Genomic DNA, 19,938 nt, shown 5'->3' on the forward strand with positions numbered 1-19,938 from the left:
TGATTTTAGCCCTCTATAAGTTCTTAATAGAAGACTATGCAGGAGAATAAAAAACTTTCTTGACTAGGAAAAGAACTATTCATTTGTCATTAACACATGTCTCTTGAGTGTCTATCACATGTCAGTTACTCTTCTAGGTGCTGGGAATGATAAGGTAAATGATGAGGAAAAAAACTCCCTGTTCTTATGGTTTTTATATTGTATGTGTGTAAGAGATATGAAATAATTAGACAAGTAAATACTAGTAATGGTATGTAGGGATGTTTTCAGGAGGAAAAAGTAAAGAAGGGGTGTTGTGAAGCATTGGAGGGAGACTGAAGTTTTAGGTCAGTACGAGGGAAGGATTCTATTTGTCAAAAAAATAAATAAATTAAAGGACCAGCAAAATTAGAAGTCATGTTGTAAAGTTGGGAAATTCATATTATACTTAGCAAACAAAGAGTCAATATTTCTAATAGCTTCTACAAATCAATATGAAAAAGGTGAACACCCCAATAGAAATGTGAGCAAAGAACTTTAACTGACATTTTACAAAGAAGAAATGTAAATGGCCAAAGAATATGTGAAAATACATTCAGTCTTCCTAGTATTCAAAGAAATAAAATGAAAATAAAAATGAGATGTCATTTCCACCTACTAAATTGTCAATGATATTAAAAATCATTATACCAAGTATTTGGGCAAGAATAGTGAAAGGGAAGCTCTCTTCATAATGGTTAGAGTGTTCTGGGTTTATTGTTAAGTATGTCTTTTAGATTGAGGTTTTAACAGTAAGGATCCTGTTGCAGTTCTTTTTGTTGCTGTAAGTAAAAGAAACCAACTCTGGTAGGCTTAAGCAAAAAAAAAAACATTGTTGGGAGGGGATTACCGTATCTTGTGGAATCTAAAACGGTGCTGAGCAGGCAGGTGTCAATAGCAGGAATTTGGCAGCTCTGAGAAGCTATCAGCAGAAGTCTTGACAACAGGAAGAATCAAGGCAGCTTTTGGGATTCCCCTCTCCCTAGAGCTCTGTCAGGGTCACTCTGCCCAGCTATAGCAAGGTGCTAATAAGTTCCTGGGAAGGCTGTTCCCAGACTATGGTGTGGGTCTCTATGTTGAAGCCCTGTCATACATGATGAAGTACAGGTCTAAAGGACTAAGCTGCCTCACATGTTCATTTTTATGTAAACTAAGATAGAGACAGGGACGCAGAAGAAATCTAGTGGAATCATCAGCAGTACTGACACTGAAAATATTAACTCACATCTGAGAACCAACAAATCGGTAGTTATCTGGTGCTTAGTATATGTTAAGAATTATGGTAGGCACTAATACACCCCATCTTCAGTCAATGTTCATATTATTAGCATAAATATCAGGCATACTGGAACAGTGATACACACAAACATGATAAGTAGTATATATTCCCCTAAATTAATCTATAATCAACTCGAAGCTTAAAGAGGTGGATTAATATGATAGTTCAGAAACTTGAAACAAGATCTATTGAATTATTGAGCCACATACAGTGAATGTAATACTGAGTTTTAAAATGTAATACTGAGTTTAAAAATTTTTAAGAGTTTGTTATATCTTAAAGCAGTTAAGGTTTTAGGTTTGCAGAAAAAGTGTGCTCATTTGGGTTATTGGCAGAATTCATGTCCTTGCATTTGTAGGACTGAGGTCCTATTTCCTTGCTTAAGTATTAGAAAAAGTGTGAGAAAGGCACACAGTTTTCCCACATGCCCCTGCCCCCACACATACCCTGCCTCCTCCATGGTCAGCACCCCCCACCAGATTAGGGCATTTGCTGCAGCTGATGAAACTACATGGAAACATCATAACCACCCAGATCCGTAGTTTACATTACTGCTCACTCTTGTATATTCTATGGCAAATGTATGACATTTATCCATAACACTAATTTTTAGAAGTGTTAGTTGGCATTGTGAATGGTTAAAAAGTTGTCTATAACTGAATGTAGGCTGTATTATCCAAATGTACTTTCTTGCCTTTGAAGGCATTAGTTTCCAGCACAAGCAGCATTTGTGATGACAATTACAGTCTTAAGGATAAGCTATTGAAGAGGTGAAAATTTATTTATTCAGCCCTTATTTACCTAGAGGTAGCTATTGGATGTTTTTCAGTTACCTCAAAGAAAGTGCTAGCAAACAGACTTGGAAAGGAAGAGGAAAATCTGAATGTAGCAGTAAGGTTGTGAATTTAAAAGTAAAAAGTAAGGAGAACTAAACATTGAATAGATGAATTTTCAAAGGACTAACTTGAGGGAGAAAAATAAAACTAAGATCAGATATTCTAATCTAAATGCGTGTGTTGGCATTCCTTTGACAGAAAAAAATATAATGGGAAAGTAAAAACAAGCATGTCATCATACATCAATGAATTTTATATTCACAGGATTTATTTGAATTCCCATTTAGATGTTGAGTTAAAAAAATAACAACAGGAAAACTGCAAACAGGTGGTGGTCGAAATTGAATGAAAATATTAAAATATCCTAAATTGAGTGAACTCATATAATTATAAGATAAGCTTCAGGCCACTAATCAATTACACATTTAAACTACTGGAGGACAGGGATTGCAGCTGACACATCTTTTTATCCCCCACAGCATTGAGCACAGTGACTTGCCTAGAGCAGATATTCAGCAAATATTTGTTAAAAGCAGAAATCTTCATGGAATGTAAAATAGGTGTAATGCATGGTCCTAACATTTATAGAAAACTTAGACTTTTCAGGAATATGTAAAACTAACAAACATCCATTTACTGAACATTTATAAAATGTAAAATACATGAAATTTTAGATAGTAATAAAGTAGTACATTTTGATTATGTAGTGTCAACAAATAGAATTAAAAAAATCAATGGGATTCTGAATATGTATAGAGGACTTGATGGAGAAAGTAGACATTGACTTGGGTTTTGAAGAATGGGGAAATTTCTGAGTGGTAGAATGAGAAGACATAAGTAAAATGTTTTAATAGTATTAGCCTCAAGTTAAATTACAAAAAACATTATTAATATTCATGGTATTGGAATGAAAAAAGGAAACAAACAGCAATGAGTGGATATAAAATAGTTTATTCTGTGCTTATTTTATTAATTCTATATGAAGCTATTTAAGGTATCATAATTTATTCCTGCATGATGGAACTAGTAACTGTCACACTGCCAGATCTATTAGAAGGAAATATGTCTTTTGGTTCAGTTAATTCAATTCCACAAGTATTTATTAAGCACTTATCTGAGCAAAGCACTATGGAATCATCCATGTACAAGCAATTAAAATTTAACTGGTTCAGAGAATATTTGCTACATCATTTCACTTTAAAAAGAGTTAACTGTTACCGTATCCATTCTAGATCATCTTATAGAAATGCCTTAATTTAGAGGTTTGAGATTAGAATAAATGTAATATCACCCAAGCTGAATAGCTCAATTTTTATATGCAAACTAGGTTTAGAGAAATGGCATTATTAAAATATAATAGCTTGTTTCTTTAGAATGCCAACTTATAATGTACCTTCACATCTATTAAATTACCGAATTCTTAGAGCAACCCCTTAAAGTTGACTGCATAGATACATTTACTTTGCATACCAGGAAACTGAGGCTAAGATAGTTAGATGATTTTCTAAGAGCTTTCTACTTGTTGATTGGAAACCACACCTTGAACACAAGAAATACCATTAGAAGAAAAATCTAATGTTTTTTCAACTGTACAATACTACCACAGAAGTAGCCATTTGTCGTATGATGTAGTGAGGATCAGTTCATAGGTGCTTTCCACTGTTTCTGAAGAGACTGAAGAGTAATTTCTAAGTAAAACTTGTTGAGATGGCTCTCCAAATGTTCTGCCATCTTCATGCATCTAATTCACAAAGATACACCCAGGCGAGTAAAATGAAGGGTAAAAAAATATATATATTTCAAAATATTTGACCCATGTAGACCAGTGGTTCTGACCCAGGACATTTTGTCCTCTCTACCCCCAGGGGGTAACTGGTAATGTCTGTAGACAGTTTTGGTTATCACACCTGGAGGGGTAGGTGCTGGCAGATAAAGGTCAGGCATACTATTAGATATTCCTACCGTACATAGCCACCTGCCTACCGTACCCCACCACCACCACCACACTCATAACAGAGGGGTATCTGGCCTGAAACATAAATAGTGCTGAGGTGCTGAGGTTGAGAAAAACCTGGTGTAGACAATCAAGACAATTCTGGTAAAAACAAGCTGGCACTTAAGAAAAACTATGAGTTTTGATGTGCTTCTGATGGTTACATAATCTATATAACTCTCTCAGTGTTTTTCTGAGCCTTAAAACAGCTGAGATTTGGAGATTTGGGAGTTGCCAAATTCACTCGTTTCCCTCCATAGCGGTTTGAGAAATAACTGAAAGAAAATCATTCCTCATGCAGTTCCTCCCCTGACATTATTATTTTTAAGCAACATATAATGCTGCTGGCTGAAGTTTCTAATCCTTGAACATACAATTCACCTTTGTTCAGTTAGAAGAAGAATTCAGTAAAATGATTCTTGTTTCAGAAAGGGTAGAGTCATGGGATTCAAGAAAGAAAAAGTCATGTGACACAGGTGTCCTTGTCAATTGGCTTCTTATTTCAATTTCTTGTTGAAGTATCTCAGAGGCCAAGTTGGTTTGATCAGGTCATTTCTGTAGAGCATGGATACAGCTAGTGAAATTGGTTAATTTGGGAATAATTGAACAACTGATGTTTGTTCCCATCAGTTTAATATTTATGAGTACAAATTTTGAAGACAAAGGAAAACAGACTGAAAAATGAAAGCTGGAACCATTTCTTGGAGAATCCTGTGTGACATAAAGGAGTAGGAACTTTCCCCAGTAAGTGACTCAAAGAGGTGTGTCCAACGGGTCAGCTCTCCTTTTTTGATAAATCAACTTGATTTTTATGTGGATGATGGATTTGGCTCATCAAGATGGGAGAGGAGGAGACCAATAGAGGATTCTAGGTCTGTTATTGCACCAATAAATAAATATTGGATGAATTTATCAAAAGATTGTGTATAACAAACTTTTCTGACCAGAGTATACTGTATGCAAATTACCTCAGTTAACCTTTACTTACTCATTCATATAAGCAACAAATATTACTGAGTAATACATTTTGTCATTCTCTAAGCCAAGGCTGGGTGCCACTCACTGGGGAAATGTATAAACTGGAAGAAGTTTCCTTCTCCCTACATTGCCAACCACAGGATAGGAATAAAAGATGGCCATAAGTATTCCCTTGAATAATCTTCTTTGAAGAGGGGGAAGAAATGGACTCTCACCATAGTCATGAATATGCAGCTATTCTGAAAACCCACTGAGCAAATATTGTAATGCCCTTGATTCTGAGCTTAAGGGATATTCCTTGATAGGCTCTCATTCTGGTCCTGTGAGTGAGTAGCTGTCAAGTTCATTCTCTAAGGCTTTGATTCTACCCTGGGCAGGTTGCCCATTCCATGATACTTCTTCATGACATCTGAGGGAGCAGGGGAGAGAGGGCCCTCCTTGGTGGGTAAGCGCATTTTCAGTCTGAGACTTGTCTTTAGAAAGTTGAAGCCAGTGGTGGTTTTACTTCTTTAACAGTCACAATCTTTTTTGGTCTACCTTTATAGAACTTTTGGCCATATAGTTTTCAAAAGCATTTAAAAAAATGTATTTAATACCAGTCACCACCATGTGCCAGTATATATAGACTTAAAAATATTTTGAGATTATTGAACTTCCATGGACTGTATCCTTAGTCTCTTTACACTTTATTGAAAAAAAAAATTTCTTTGGGGACATCTTAATCCAATCAGAGGTCTTAACACAAGGTGGACAGTCTTGCCTTTGACTGGTCTGTCTCTCCAGCTCTCTTAATCTGACAGCCATTTAAAGCTTGAAGAGGCTGGAGATGAGAATCGGTTGCATCTTTAAACTTTGAAAGTTCAGGGATATTTCAATTCTCTCCTTCCCTTTCATCCCTTTTTATAAATAGGCCATTTCTTTCCTGAGCTCATCTCTTTCTCATGATATTTATCAACTGCAGTTAGTAACAAGCAACTCATGCTAGTAATATTCTGTCTCAAAATCTCCTTGCCCAAACCTACACATACTTAGGTATATTTTCTGCCTTTTGGGTTGCCACAGTTGACAGTTTTGCTAAGTACTTGGCCATAAATAATGTCCCCATAAATAATGTCACCATTTTTCTAGCCTGAAATATGTTTCTATGCTGCCTTCCACTCAGCTTTAGAATCACATGACATGTATTTTAGCTTCTGCTTTGCCAGCACACATCTTCCAGTTTTCAACTGCTATATTTATATGCTATTGCTGCAGTGATGCTTTGAACCCAACACTCCCAAAATGTCAGTGGTTTGCAATAATATATATTGATTCCTCATTCATATATCTGCACAGCTGTACCTGAGGTTGTAGGTCAGGTCCTGGTCACCACATGACATCTCACTTGAGAACTTTGTCTGATGGAGCAGCTCTTATGTGGAGAGTCTGTGCTCAATGCCCAGTAAAGAGGGCAGGAGGGCTGGCAGAAACTTTGTTACCCTTAAAGATTCTACTTGAAATTGGCATTCTGATTTTGACCTGTATTCCACTGGCCAGTGGACATCACACAGCCAAGCCCAACACCAGTGGGACAGGGCAGTGTGCTCAGGACAGGTGGGAAGGGAGGGTGGACGTTGCAGGACTCTAATCCTCTGTAAGAAGTTAATGTGTCAGGCATGGTATGTGTTGGGGTCTACGTGGATTCACAGGAATCAGTTTCTGTGGATTTGTAAGCATTTATGTTTAAAAAGGTACAGCATTTGAAACTCAACACCAGAGCTTCCAGTCTTCTGAGAATTCATATAAACATATTTCTACAACAATAAAAAAGAAAAGAATTCACCTAATTATTTTCATACACCTTAAAGTATAACTTGGTAAGAAGGTATCCATTTTCTGTCAGCTGTTTAAGAAAGAAGGCCCAGAGTTATTGTGTGTTCTTCAAGGTCACTTGGCATTGTGAAACTCATAATTAAACTTAAAGTTTGGTTTGCTAGCTTAATGCTGCTTCTTAATTGAATGAGATTAATTACCTTTCAAAGAGAAGTTTTAGAAAAGACTGTTTGTTTTAAATTAGACATGTCCATAAATGTAGCATATTTGCTAAGGAACAAAGAGCATAATTTGCAACAGATTTTGAGAAATGATACTTATGCTAAAACATCAAAGAAATGTTCAGGTTAATTCTGGTGCATCACCTAAGAGAAAAATAGAGTACTCAAGAATCAATTTAACATAGAAGAAAGATGACTTTGTCATTAAAAATCAATCAAAAGTAAACTTTCAAAGTTCAAAAGAAAGAACTATTAAAATGGAAAATGGCTTTTATCAGTCATTTTACTTTACAAATTTAATAAATTGATTAAAATAAATAGGCTTTAATGTATGAGAGAATAACACTGATATGTTGCCATGGAAAACCCCCTTTGATACTATAGTGATAAAAAATTTTAAATTGAAATTTTCAAGAGCAAGAAGAAAATGATTCAGTGTTGAAGAAAAGATATAGGAAGAAAGAAACTTACATCAATAGTAATGTACTAGTTACTGTCCATTAGGCATCAGGAGGTTACAAGGTTAGACAAGCAAAGCACTGACCGTAGGGGAAAGGACTTTTTTCCTCCAGCTCTCATGAGTGTTCGTACACAGATCAAGCCTCAGGCTTAGGACCAGTCACAATGCACAAGCAAGGATTTGTGCCAACCCCTAAGTTTTGTTTAGTAGAACATCCAAACTAAATCTGCTTGAAATTCTTGCTCTAGTTAACTATTCGTGTAAGTGTAATGAGTTATTTCTTACTGTGAATTTTGCTTATTTTCTTGTACGGGGCCTCCTTCATGTTCACCCTGATGCATCCATCTGCCTCCAGGAGTGTGAGGAATGTTACGGCATGAATGCAAAGACAAAGGAAGAAAACCGTATTCTGACACCTAAAACCATGCTCTGACACCAAAAATACAATTTTCAAGTCCTCAGTAAGGCAATACGCTTGCAGCTAGTTTTACCTGGAGGGAAAAGTATTTATTCTAAATTTCTTTGTTTACCTCTATAAGGTTTTCTGGTGTGTCTTTCTTTATCTTAGAACTTTCATACTTAAATGGGGAGAAACTAACAGCAGCTTAGACCTGCTGTCCCACCTGGGGAACGTCTGCAGCTAGAATGGCCAGAGCTCCAAGAACTAGTTATCAGCACCCCCACCCAGTCATTCTCTCTCTCCATCTGTCTTCTTTTCATCTTTTGGCATGAGGAATTCATTCTCCTTTTGCAGAATGGTTCCCTCCGTAGCGTTGGAAGCCTCACCACTCTAACCATGGATTGCCTCACAGCTGGGATCCCACTACTGTGATTTCAGAGGGAGGGTAGCAATTGGCTGACAGATAAACTGCATTTTCAAAACTGATTGCAGCCGGATCATGCAGCTGCATTCTTCCAGAGTCATGTGGAAATGGGGAACTGTGAGGTAACATGAGAAGGGAAGAGTGCTAGGCAGGAAATACCAGAGGTGCACAACAGTAACTAAAGTAGTAATGCATTTTTCTAACTCAGCAGTTGGTGGGAGCAACATCTTGATCAGAGTGGGGTTAATGAGAGAAGATGTGAAATAGGTCGGTTCAGACACCTTTTAGAGGAGACTTGCTGTCAAAGGGAGTAAAGAAATGAGATGATGGAATAAAGAGGAATATTTTTGTCCACTTGAGGCAATGATTGAATAGTAAAAAACTTGATGTAGAAGAGAGACTTTGGGGTCTTGGACTCCGATAGGTAGAAGGGTAGATATGCTCATGGAGAGGGATTGCCTGTAGGTGTTTGGAGAGGAGTGTGAATCATCTTTGTACTCAGTATAAATGGGTAGCTACTGAATGGTGGGCATCTATAAAACTTCTATGACTGCTTCTATTTTCAGTGCAAAGGAAAGTAAGATTGTCATCCAACAGTGAGGATAAGAAATCAATCTTAAGAAAATCAATAAGGAAAATGAACAGGGTAGGGAAGTTTGTGGTCAGGGATATAAAATGGTACCAGTTGTGAATTTTCTCCAGCTATGGTCAGTGCATGGAATTAGTGGAATTTCAAAATGGCCCACAGCGCACTAACAAAGAAGAGGAGTGTATTAATGTTCTGTGGCCACTGTAACAAATCACCACAAACTGGGTGGCTCAAAACAGAAAATATAAATATTTTCTCACAGTTCTAGAAGTCAGAAGTCTGCAATCAAAATGTCAGCAGAGCTGAGCTCGCTGCAAAAGCACTTGAAGGCGAATCTGTTGTTTGCCTCTTTCAGTTTCTGGTTGCTGTTGGCATTTCTTGACTTACAGTTGCAATCATCCAATCTCTGCCCCTCTGGCCACTTTCCTCCTACTCTTCTCTCTGGCTTCAAATGTAACTCAAATCTCTGCCTTCACATCACCTTATCTGTGTGTCTGTCTGCCGAGTGTCATTTCTAAGGACTCTGTTTCAGATTTAGGGCCCACCTGGATAATATAGGCTGATCCCCTTATCTCAAGATGTTTAACATAATTACATCTGAAAAGACCCATTTTTCAAATTAGGTAACATTCATAAGCACTTGGAATTAGGACATAGACAGATCATTTGGGGGCCACCAGTAAGCTACTGGGAGAACAAGGAGCTGAGCCTGGCTGCAGTCACACCCATGACTGCATAAACTATATGAAGAGGAAAAGACTTCAAGGGGAAGGACTTACATGAAAAAAGGTGTTGGGATCAAGGGGTTGGGCATTGAGGTAATGTTGAATGACTGCTGGAATCACAGTGCTACAAAATTTCATGTCAAACTGAGACATGTTCATTAAAGAAAGATAAGGAAATACTGTATAACATAAAATAAGGAAAAAATTCCCTAAAACTGTAATTTCTCTTCCTGTACTATTTTGTTCCAGCTCTCACAGAAACTCCACTTTCCCTGATTGTTGCTTCAATTCTATGTCTTAGCAAGTGTGACCGTAGAGACTGAGAGCGTAGTCTTTAAGAGCCTGGAGATGTAAGTTAAATGAGATCTGCCTTTAAAAATACAACTAAAGATATGCTCTCCTGTTTCTCCATAGTGTCTCCCAGTGAGCTGGTCCTTTGGCAGGTGGTGCTCCTTGTCCGGGTGACACCTCAGGGGAGTGTTTTCCTGATTTCTATTTTTCCCCCATGAGACCCAGACAGACAACTCCACTGCATTCTCTCTGTGGTCTTTAGTAAGTGCATGAAGAATTTTTCTTTAGCATCACAACTCTTTTCTCTCTCCCTTCCTTCTCCCTCGACTCTGCTTTTCCCTCGGAGGCTGAGGTCAGCTGAACTTAATCAAGTGTCTAAGAAAGAGATTCCGTCTTTGGTTCTTCTAATGCTGCATATAAAATGAGTTTAAAATTCATTTTCTCTTTCCAAATCTCAGTTTAATTGATCCAAGTCTGCATTTCTTCAGCAAGGAAGCAGTTACTGAGGTGCTAGCTTTGGGAATATGAATACCAAAAATGCATGGCTTCTGCCTTCAACTCACTCTGTACTGCAGGGATCAGCCAACTCTGAACCAGGAGCCAAGTCCAGACACAGCCTGTTTTTGAACAGCCCTCAAGCTGAGAAAGTATTTCATTTTCTTCAGGGGTTATAAAAAAAAAATAGAGTGTGTGACAGAGACCATATATGATTTGCAAACACACAGAGTGATTACTACCTGGTCTTTTACAGAAAGTTTGCTGACCCTAGTCTACTGGGGAAATCTGTGGGGTAAATAACACCAATTTCACAAACTGTTGGGATTTGTTATGGACTACTATGCCATTTTTGCCTGGCCAAGCACAAATCTTACTTCTTCTAATAAGAGATTATCTTTTGGCAATAAACCTCACCCTTTTCTCAGATTCTGAGGTATCACTGGGCCTGACTTCATCAAGCTTAAATTAGGGCTGAGTATTCAGACCTGGTTAATTCTGCTCTTCAGTATCTCTGGTCACAGAAAATGATTCAGTTGCCCCAAGTAGGGTCGGTCCAATGAGATCCAGTCATGGGACTTTTGCTGACATTTTTGGAAAGAAAATCTATTTCTCCTGGAATCATAAGGTGACTGATAATGAAAAACTGAACTATTCAGGGGCACTGTTTCTAAGGGGGACTAAATGTGAGACAGGTCAACTCTGAGTGATGTAGAGATAATAATGAAGATGAGTGCAAATGCTGAAGATATCGTTTAAACCCTGAATCCTCTTGTACCTGGAGCGAATTCTTGGTTTTGGATGTGAGTTTTTTATTTTATTTTGTGATATAATGAAACAATTTTTTTATTTAAACTGGTTTAAACTAAGTTTCTGTTACTATACCATAAAGTATTTCTACTAATATCAAATAAGATAATGAATGTTGCATAGTTTATATGTAATAAGTACTAAGAAATCCTCTTCTTCCTCAAAATTGATACTTAGTATGCTATAAGAAATATACAACATTTACATTTAAAAGGTGCACTGAAGGTCATCTAATCTGATTTGCTTGTCTTACTGAATTGGGGACTGTAGGGCCCCAGTAAATATAAAAGAAATTGAAAAATTAACTTGAAAATCACAGTACTAAACGCTAAATGCTAATTGAGGTGTATTCATTGTTATGATCGTAATGAGGAGCAACCAGTGCCACATCCATGTCAGTCAGAGAAGGTTTTCTGAAAGCGATGATGACTTAGCCAGGCAGTTTTGAAGGAAGGTGTCTTTGCTCAGTTAAAGGGTTGGGGTCAGTTGCTCAGTCTTAAAGAAGGGAAACTATTTCCCACAGAAGGCTACTTTCTCTAAAGGCCTGAATATGAATGGGAACAGACTACTTTCTGAGAACTACAGAGAGTCCAGTGCACGGGAAGGTTTCATAGTGAAGCATGAGTAAGACGGAGGAGATGAGGGAAGCAACCCGGAGTCAGTCAGGATGGCCCTTGCACGCCGTAGTGAAGAATGTGGGCTGTGAGAGGGTTTTAAAAAGAGGGCAGTGTATGGGCAAGGGAAACAAAAGAACAAATGAACAAATGAGGCTACATTAAAAAAAAAAGCTTCTGTACAGCAAAGGACACCATCAGCAGAACAAAAAGGCATCCTATAGTATGGGAGAATATATTTGTAAATGACATATCCAATAAAGGGTTAACATCCAAAATATATAAAGAACTCAAGTGCCTTAACACCCAAAAAGCAAATACCCTATTAAAAAATGGGCAGAGGATCTGAACAGACACTTCTCCAAAGAAGAAATTCAGATGGCCAACAGGCACATGAAAAGAGGCTCCACATCACTAATCATCAGGGAAATGCAAACTAAAACCACAGTGAGATATCACCTCACACCAGTTAGAATGGCCAATATCCAAAAGACATGCAACAACAAATGCTGGCGAGGATGCAGAGAAAGGGGAACCCTCCTACACTGCTGGTGGGAATGTAAATTAGTTCAACCATTGTGGAAACCAATATGGAGTTTCCTTAAAGAACTAAAAATAGAAATACCATTTGACCCAGTAATTCCACTCCTAGGAATTTACCCAAACAACACAAGATCATAGATTCAAAAAGACAGATGCACCCCTATGTTTATCACAGCATTATTTACAATAGCCAAGATATGGAAGCAGCCTAAGTGTCCATCAGTAGATGAATGGATAAAGAAGAGGTGGTACATGTACACAATGGAATATTATTCAGCCATGAAAAGAAAACAAATCCTACCATTTTCATCAACATGGATGGAGCAAGAGGGTATTACACTCAGTGAAATAAGCCAGGCAGAGAAACACAAGTAACAAATGATTTCCCTCATTTGTGGAGTGTAACAACAAAGCAACACTGAAGGAACAAAACAGCAGCAGACTCACAGACTCCAAGAAGGGCCCAGAAGTTACCAAAGAGAAAGTGGGTGGGGCAGGCAGGTGGGGAGGGAGGGAGAAGGGGAATAAGGGGCATTATGATTAGTACCCATAACATAGGAAGGGGCACGGGGAAGGCAGTATAGCCCAGAGAAGACAAGTAGTGACTCTATAGCATCTTACTATGCTGATGGACAGTGACTGCAATGGGGTATTTGGGGGGGACTTGTCAATATGGTTGAATGTAGTAACTACAGTGTTGCTCATGTGAAACCTTCATAAGATTGCATATCAATGATACCTTAATAAAATAATTCAATTAAATTAAAAAAAAGAGAGAACAGTGTAGCAGTTCAGCTGCTGTCTATTAATCCAGGAGAACATTGGGAAGGTCTAAGGTATGACTGATCTGGGGAATAGGAGGATGGAGAAAGGAGGGAGTCCAGATGGAGTTATAGAGGAGTTGAGAGGTGTTTAGGCAATAGTCAACTTTTGTGCCTACTTTCATTTGAGAAGTGAGATGAAGAATTGCTGAATGGGTTTAGGTTTTGGGCTGTTGGCTGGCTGGCTTGCTGGCTGCTGGTTTTATCCTCTGATAATAGAGAATAAGGAAGAGAAACTTGGCTGCCTTTATTCACTTCATTCAGTTGTGAGGTGTGGGAGAAACATGATGAGCTTTACTTGTGACATTTTGAGTTTGAGTTGCTCATACTCATTAAGTAGCATGGGTTGGAGCACCGAAGATATAGGTTGGAGATGCCGAGTTTTCAATAATCAGTATGAAGATGGGAGTCGAAAGCATGTGATGGAGTGAGATTTTGTAAGGCAACAGAGTTGTTTCTTTTGATTTATCCCAGCTCTTTCTCTTTATAAAATTGAATATAATGGGCTAAATACTTATTTTAAATATAGAATATACCAATGCATTTTGAACAAGTCATCAATATAGTTATCTCTATATAGCTCAATAATCCTGAGAATTCTAAAATTTCTATAAAGAGCTCTAGATATTATAACAATTGTTCTGAAGGATTTTGAGTCCTGTAAACTCTACAGTGTTGTTCCCTATTGGAGAATAAGGAAATAGCATGGTATTATAGTAGTGTCCCCTACAGGGAATCAGTAGAAACTATTTCTAGTCCTGCTTCTGATGGTGCTACTCTGAGAAAGTCATTAACAGTAATGAAACCCTCTTCCCACCTACAACAGAACAAAGTTAACGCAAATGTTTTGTTGGTATCACCTCTGCTCAAACATTCTAAAAGTCTAAGTATTTATGGATCCGTGAGTAATTTGCCTTTCTGTAATTTCATCCCAGTGACACTCTTGACGTGAAGAGATGCCATAAGAGGATTTGATGAGCTCAGACTTTGTGCTTTAAAAGCAAGCTAGAAATATGTAGAAATGACCAACAATTTTAGACCAAAAAATTTGTGGTTCTCATTTTAATACCTACTGTTGAATTTCCCTTCCTGATATCCTCAGCTAGCGGAGCCAGGGTTGGTATGGCCAGAGTAACCAGATCTCCCATTTACTCCATAGTCCCTGTTGCCAATGGCTCAGGGGTTTTATATGTTTAGTGAGATTGTCTCAACATTTAGTGTTACACAAGTTCATTGATGCCATTGTTATAAATTATTCAGACTATTGAAAGCAGCATGTCTTTTTCAGGCAAAAATTTCAATTTAGCCAAAACATTTAACATTGAACTATTAGAAAATTTCCAAAAACTAGATAATTGTGTATACAGAGCATATTAATTTAAACCAAAGTAATTCAATTACAAAATGTATTTTAATTCTGAAAAACTGACAACATAATAGATATAAATTGTTTAAGGGAATGAACATATTATGAAAAAAAGAATGATTGACTTCTCAGAAGTCACAGAGCCTGAAAACTATAAAACATAGATAAAATGTCATTCACTTTTGAAAGTAGACAAGCAGATTTAATTTGAATATTTTACATAATATGTCTACTCCTTTCCATAGTAAAGTGAAATAATCCATTTAAGAAAAACACGGGTGTAAACTGTCAAAAGACAGCTGAGCATGACTCATAGGTATCCTATATAAATTATAAAGCACCTATTTCTTTCCAGGTCTTGACAGAACTACAGCATTAGTGAATAAAGGCCACGTAGTGGATGTAATATGTATTGATTTTAGTGAGGCAGTTGATGTAGTGTTTAATGAAATCGTATTCCCAGAATAATTTAAATTGGCTTGGCTATGAGAGCAATCACATGTGTTGAAAACTGGCTGAAGGACCAGGAACAAAAGGTGGTGTGAAATGCCTGCCTGCCAGCACAGTGAGCTACAGTTTCAAAAGGTTGACTAGTAAGTCCCGGAAGGAAATAAAGGTGAATGAGGAGACAAATTTTGGAAAACCTTTCAAGGATGAAGTGAATGTTTGGTCCATTAGTGTATTTGTTAGTCTTACTGGAATGAATGAAAATATACAATGCTTTGATTTGATTTTTTTTTTTTCCTGTTAACATGTATAATAGCCTTTTGTCTGTGTTGTAATTCATGCGGGAATGATCACTAGCATAAAGAAAGGAATGCTTTTGTTCACATTTCTGAGGCATTTAGGATACTGTGTCTACCTTTTGGCATTTATCATAAAATGGCTTGTACTATCATTGTCTTATCTCTGTATTTTCTTCTTTAATCATGACAGGTACTTGTTAATTATTCCTTGAATGTGTCACAACTATTTTCTGCCTTCATTCATAACTTTTCTTGACATGAACTTAGAAGTAACCTCAAGAAATAAAAAAGCTTTATTGAATTGTCTTAAAATTTTGAGCATGTTTGTAAGTGGAGAAACTGGTGGGAGGAGGAATAAAGAATCTGTTTTAATTTATTACGTGAACATGCTGTATAAAACTTGATTTAAAAATATGCAAAGGTGAGTCTTAAATTATCCTTTAACCTAAATATTTATTATTACTGTTCTCTTTATTCTTCTTTTGATTTCATATAAGAAAAAATTGCTTAAAATAATTTCAACACATGTCCTAGTAATAATATTCATAAGACTGAAATATAATTGTTAATGGAATGAAGTTGTTAACATTCATATAGAATAAGAGAACTTACCACTGAAGTCTACATGAAGTATTTTTTAAATCAATGGTGAATTATTCATGGTGTTAACTTCTTGCATGCTGTTACTAAAATTTTACACAGAAGATTCATAGCTCTTTTCAATCTATGGATTTTATTCAGATATATCAGTATTCTCTCCATTTTATAAAGAAAATTTGGGCATGGTCAGAATAAGTGAGCTCAGAAGGTATTGAAAGGATAGTAAAATAATGTCTGAAATTCATCTGTGACAGTCCATTATTTTCCAATTGTCAAGAAAGTAATCTTTTAAAATTAATAGGTGTATTCCCATCAATAGCCACTTCTTTAATTAAAATGTAGTCTATTTTTAAATATTTGAATTTTTCCTCTTTGTCTTGGTAGTTCAATATAAATTGCTATAAAGTTATTATAGTACTTGCTTTGGATTAATAAAATTGCTATTTCTGTTTGTTTATTTTGATCCTTTGAAGGGATCCTTAGTTTGGTAAATTTACACCGTTTTATTCCTAGCAAAATTCCAGGTGATCCTCAAGGTAATAGGAACTATTATTATAACATAAGCTATAAAAGAAAATGCTGTTGTCTTAGAAACAGACTTTTCTCTGTTATCTTCCTATAGTGGCACACACACACAGGCTGCCAGTAACCAACAGTGTTAGCATGGGGTTGGGAGAACACTTTGTAGGCCATGAGAACATTTTATTCTTTTAACTTACCCTGTTTTGTATCTCAGAGTATACTTCTTTTAAAAAATGTGAGTTGAAATATGAAATCATTAAATTTCTTTTAACTTTTCATCAACTGTGTATCTCCCTTTATGAGATGCTTTAACAGAGACCATAGGCCCCAAAGGACACACCTAAGATTGCTGAATAATTAATTCAATGATATTAGGATATCATGATAGAAATACTTATCAGCTCATGAGGCTATAACAGCATTTAATGGAAATTACTAAAGATTGAAACCATTTAGAGAATGACTGCTGAATGTACTAAAAATATTTCAACTATGATATGTTTAAAAAAAGTGTCAAGAAAACACAGGAGTTCAGAGGTCACAGGATAAAAACTTCCTTTTTTGATAGAATTTTCCAAAGGAAATAATCTAAGCAATGGAAGATACCCATTTCAGCACATGCCTAGTGTATATTAGCATCTCTCACTTGCTAGATGCCATTCTAGGCTCTGGTAATGAGATGTGAAAAAAAAATGGCTCTGCCCTCATGAGACTTACACTCTGGTGGGAAGAGACAGGCAGTAACTCAGTAAGTAAAATAAATGATGTGTTAGCTAGTGTTATGATTCAGGGATGATAAAACAGCAAGAAACAACCTAAAGGGAAAAAAACAGGGAGAGAGAGAGTGTGTGTTGAGGGGAATGGGGGGACAGGTTGGGTGGTGGGGGCTGCCAATTTAGATAGAATAGTTGAGAAATGTCTCCCTGATAAGGTAAAATGTGAGGAAAGAACTGAAGACGATGAGAAATGAGTCTCTCGAGAATACTGTTTTTGTATATAGCAACGTACCTCTGGTCATTCTTAAAGCATTCATTATAGACAGACAACTCAGATTTCACTTCATTCCACCTATTATTTTTTCCCTATACAATCACTGTATTTCTGCTTTCATATACCGAGTAGAATCAAAATGCACAGCATTTCAGGGTATGAACATAGAATTGATTACATACATGGAAATAGACGTTACAAAGTCGAGAGCTTGTTACCTGATGCATAGACATGCAGTGAAATGTAAAAATGCTGAACTCCATTTTGTAACACAGGAAGGTATATATAAATGATACTTTGTGGTTCTTTTGTAAATTTCATAATACTCTCAGATTCTACTGGGAATATTCTGGTACTATTGTTGAATTTCTTGTTTTCAGTAAATACACAGGAGGAAATTAGCAAACCAAAAAAAAAAAAAACCCACAAGGATACTCTTTTTGAGTCCTAGTCTTGCCTTTAATCATTTCCATGGATATTGGTTTCACGGACCCATACATTAATCACTCCTTTGAGAAAAGAGATGAGCAATACTATTGCCCCTGTTTTGTAAATAAGAAAGAGGATGATAGGAAGGTTAAAAGATCTGCCTCAGGCAATTCTAACTATAAGGCTCTGGAAAGCCCTTAGAAGAAGCTATTTGTCTTAAATGACAGTTTTGAGTTTTAACCACTAGGGTCCAGAATGAACTAAATCTGAAACTGTATATTGTAATAGAAAGATAACGGGCCTGGGAATCATGAACTCTCACTTCTGCTTGCATTTGTACCACTAACTCTGTGCTTTTTACAATTATTTTTTAAATTGGAAGACCATTAGATACTATCATTTATCCAAAATCATTTATTGAGAGTCTTTTCTATACGAGGCATGGTATGAGTTGGTAAAGTTATGCTCTACATCCTGAAAGAGTTCATATACTAGTCGAGCAAATTTACAAACAAAAAAATGAGAGGGTAGTGTGCTCAGCACAATGTAAGAGGCAAGTACAGTGCGATAATAAAGGAGGAAGATGGACATACGACTCAAACAGAAGCCAGGAGGGAGCGATGGCATCTCAGATACTTGAGTACAAAGTAACAGGCTGAAGTAAACTGCAGTGGGGCTTGAGTGATGCAGGAAAGTAGCACAGGCAGAGGGAAACAGACTGCCACAGCCCAAAGGCTTGACACTAACAAAATTTCAGATATAATTATTTCAGTATGGCTGCACGATAGAGGATCAAGTCAACAAAGACGTCAAAAGCTTGATTTTCAAAGATTGGTCAAGAAGTGTTTATTGACCACACAAAGGCATTTTGCCTTGAATGCAGAGGGACATCTTGGGATGCAGTTATGCATGGAAAGGGACCTATTGTATTGAAATTTACAAGGTCATAGTAGAGGCAGAATAAGGGATTTGAAACAGAAGAGTTAAGAGGTTGTAACAAGACTCCAAGAGAAAAATATGAGGGGCTCAACTTAACTAGAATAGATTGGAAAAAGCTGATTTGAGATAGTACTTACAAAGCAAAATCTATAGGATTTGATACACAACTGTAAGTGAAGCAGGACAGATTGGATAATTAGGATAATTTTAAGTAGTAATATAAAAAAGGCAAAATCTCAGAAATATCTGGTATTAGAAGAGAATATTCTGGAACCTTCTTTAGTCTTTTCAGCTGTGGGTCATTGGGCAAAGGCATAGGTTAGGATCCATGTGGCCAAACTACACTAATTTTTATTTAAAGGTCAGGGACTCTGGGATTAGTGGATCCCAAGCTCCAAAGTCAGCACAGACTCAAATTCCATCCATCCTCTACAATCATCCTAAAGACTGTTTTCTTTCAGAGATATAAGACGGTTGTGACGGTTTCAAGAAAACACACGTTGAAAGAGCCATGTTCAAAGGTGCTAAGGAAGCCTCTGTTTCAGTATCATCGGAATCCAGAGTCATCCTACTTCTCAGCACACCTCCCAAGATATTGGGAAGACCTGGGTCACATGCACACCCTTAATAAGATGAAATTATGATGATTGGTTTCAGCAAATTGGGATTTAGTGTTGGGTAGAGGCTCAGCCTCTCCTGAGTCCAGTGTGATGAGAAGGTGGAGAAAATGTCAGGTTCTGCCTGTAAATGAGGAAATTAAAATCACGGCACAGCCTCAACCTAATATGGCTTAAGAATACCTATTTTGAATGTGTGTTGGAAATAAGGGAAGTGAACCCGATTTGTCAAAATAATGAGTTAGGGAAAGATTGTATATGTGTGTGCATGGAGATGGGAAGGGGAGACAGGAGGAAATGAGAAAGAAGATGAAAGACTAAAACATTTTAGAGATTAACGCAATCAAACATACCTATAGTTTATTCATTTTCCTCTCCCACTGGACTTTTGTTTTAAAGTGTGTCATTACTATTTTCTAG

This window comes from Manis pentadactyla, chromosome 17, assembly GCF_030020395.1.
Source record: "Manis pentadactyla isolate mManPen7 chromosome 17, mManPen7.hap1, whole genome shotgun sequence".
Classification (NCBI taxonomy): domain Eukaryota; kingdom Metazoa; phylum Chordata; class Mammalia; order Pholidota; family Manidae; genus Manis; species Manis pentadactyla.